The sequence below is a fragment of the Athene cunicularia genome (genome assembly GCF_003259725.1).
Source record: "Athene cunicularia isolate RWA chromosome 1 unlocalized genomic scaffold, athCun1 chr1_part2, whole genome shotgun sequence".
In the NCBI taxonomy this organism is placed as follows: domain Eukaryota; kingdom Metazoa; phylum Chordata; class Aves; order Strigiformes; family Strigidae; genus Athene; species Athene cunicularia.
The window spans coordinates 42,242,929-42,246,431 of NW_020799092.1; positions in this window are offsets into that span (position 1 = coordinate 42,242,929).

Consider the following 3,503-nt stretch of genomic DNA (forward strand, 5'->3'; position numbering starts at 1 on the left):
TGTGTATAAGAGACAGATGATGAGGTCCCCCTGAGCCTTCTTTTCTCCAGAGAGAAAAGACCCAACTTCTTCAAGCTTTCCCTATAGGGCAGGTTCTCCAGCCCTTTGATCATATTCTTGGCCCTTCCTTGCACCCTTTTCAGTCTGTCCTCATCTTTCTTGAATTGTGAGGACTAGAACTGGACACAATACTCCAGGTGCAGCCTGACAAGCACTGATTAGAGTGGTGTGATTACATCACTATCTTATCTAATAATGCCCCCGTGGATGCAGCCCAGGATCCAATGTGCCTTCACTGCTGCAGCAGCACACTGTTGACTCATGGTCAGCCTGTTGTCCACCAGGACTCCCAGGTCCCTTTCAGCAAGGCTGCTCTCCACACAGATCTTGGCCTGTACTGAGCTATTTGGCTATTTCATCACAGGTGCAGGACTTTGTACTTCTCTTTCTTTGTTAACCTTCACAATGTTCTTGCTATCCTACTCTTCCAGCCTGTCTAGGTCTCTCTGTAAGATGCCTCTCCCTTCTAATGTGTCCACCTCACCACTCAGTTTTGTGTCATCATCAAATTTACTGATGCTGCTTTCAATCCCATCATCCAGATCATTTATGAAGATGCGGAACACTGATCTCCATGACCTGTTAGCCAGTTTCCTACCTGTTTGTAGACCACCCATCCAGTCTGTATCTTGCCAGTTTGCAAGAAGTTTTATACTTCTAAGAGAAGTGTTACAGTTTTATAAATCTCAGCTCTCTCACTGGATATTAGGCAGCATATACTGCCAAGGCTAATGGTTACACTCATAATTAAAGTGATTTGAAGCCATCATTGAGATTTGCCCCTGTAGTTTTCAAAGTGAGGTGGTGCTTTGTCTTTTGTTCCCTGGAGAATTTTTTCAAATGCAGGAAAGGCACACACATATCTTAGTTTGCCATATGCTTTAATGTTCACTAAAATTAGTTTGGAACAAAAACTGGCTAGAAAACACAATTTCTAGTGTGTCTACAGAGTAATATCCCTGCTTGTAATGCTCAAAAATCTAATCTTTCCAATCAGTTTACACTCTGTTGCTCAGTATGACACATATGGTAAACTGATGTAGTCTTAAATAAATACCAGTAGTAATAATAAGGGGAAAAGATCCATAGGAGAAGAGGCACATTATAACATGGTTCTGCCTTACTGTTAATTTGAAATGCTGATTCAGCATTAAGCACTAATGTAAATACACCATGTGACTAGAGAGTCAGACAAGGCAGATTTGGGCATAATGGTAACGGAATATTACAGACATGAAGTGCAAACCAAGTTCACATCCAGAGCCAGAGCAAATATAAACTCATAGCAAAGTCTCTTAAGCTGTAATGTTAACTAATGCCTTAGAAGTTGTGCTTGTATAGATTTCTTCAGCTCCTGGGTGGGTGAAGCATGATCAGTTTGGGGTCTTTATTTTTTCCATACTGCACTGCATTTCAGACAAAACTAAACACGTACTTACAGGGGTAGGTACTGTTGTGTGATGTCTTTAGCATAACTTGAATTCTAGTTACATGTGTCCTTACAAAACTTGTTATTTTCTTATTCTTAGATGTTCAATAAATTACATGTTAGACCACTTTAGGAACATGAGATTATATTTGATGATACACTTCTAAAAAGACATTTTCCCATAAGAAGTGAATTTATAAAGACACTTTGATGGCACAGCTCTGTGTCAAACACTTGCACTGTGGTTTTTAAATTTGTACTTGAGAAAAAAATGTTGGAGCCTCGTTTTCAGATCATTGGTAAGCTTAAAATGTGTATTAAAATAGACATGAATTGGAGTATTACCTTAGAGTGTTCCCTATGCAAGAAGTTAAAAGTATAATTAATAATGATCCAGAAAACTTGGACATAGTTCAAAGCAGTTAAACATTAATTGTCTGACATATTAGACATAAAAACTTCCAAACGAAAAACCATTAGGAAAAATTCACAACTAGAAAATTCATTGTTCTGGTCTTCCGTGAGTATCAGTAAGTGATATCATCCAATATTTATATTTGATTTCTAAATTCCATTGCATGTCCTACATATATAGATGTCCAATGAGATTTCTAAAGGTAGATAAAAAGCACAGTGATGTTCAAATTCTTGGGAATTCTTGGACATAGGAGATATTCTCCAGACTTAAATTCTTAATTCCACCCCACCCTCCCCAATACAGATATGATAGCTATAAAATGTAGCTTCTCACAAACATTTTGTGCTCAGATTAAGCAGTTAAAATATAAAAGGAAATAGCCACAAAACACCAAACAAAAAATGTATGGGAGCTTAAGTATATTAAGTACATCTAACACTTAATTCAAAATATTTTTTTTCCCTGTCAACCAAGAATTTTAAATACAAGATCAATTGGATCCAGATTAGGTTCGCAACAGGAAATAATTATATGATGAAAAATTCTGAAGAACGCTGATACATTTGGATAACCACAGGTACATGTGGGCTACTACTGAGCTACATTTTAACTTCAATAAACATCTTAATTTAAGCATGTTATTCAAATTTACTGACCCTGTTGCAAATTTTAATGTACTGCAAAATTGTGCCCTGGCAAAGCATAATTGCACACAGAAGTTGTCCTGAGGGAAACTTGGGAGATCTTTTCTACGTTAATGAAGCTGAAAATTTTTACCACAAGAAATGGCTATATATCTTTTTTTTTTTTTCTTTTTTTTTTTTTTTTTTTTTTTTGAGCAAGCAAGGCTGTTACTTAGCAGTAAAATAGCTAGTGTAATTTACAGTTTTTCTGTTTTTGTGGGAATATACTACTGAGTGAAAATGCAGCTCTTCAAACTGCTGCAGAACAACTATTTCAAGATAACTCTAGACCTTAAAAAGTTATTCTATGCAAGTTTCTGCTTGTCAATCAATACTGGTCATTTAGACAGGAAAAAAAAAATATTCTTTTCTGGAGTAAGTTCTAAGCCAGGAAAGGAAGTGTTGTATATCCTGCCAGTTTTCTACTTTGTTTCTATTTTGACCTTTGATGAGACTTCAAATTGACACAAGTCCATGTGTCCACAAGACATAAGAAAATGAAGAATTTCTTCCTATATAAACACGCAAATTATGAAACAGTGACTAAGACACCTAAGAGAAGTATTTTGAAAGCTTTCATTAATAAAATTTACAGTATTTTTCCTAACCATTTCTAACTAGTATTTAATCAGTGTAAAAAAAACCCCTTAGAGTTTTAGAAAATGATCTAATGCTCTGCTTTGTGATTTTGTCACTCTTTTCACGAAAGATCTGACAGGTATGTTCTGAAATTCTCATGAAAAGGAACTAAATTGGCAGTTGGTTTATCAAAGGTTCCTTACAGTCAGGCTCTAAAGTCAACATTTTGAGTCACCATTTGCATGAAGGAAAAGGAAAAGGAAAAGGAAAAGGAAAAGGAAAAGGAAAAGGAAAAGGAAAAGGAAAAGGAAAAGGAAAAGGAAAAGGAAAAGGA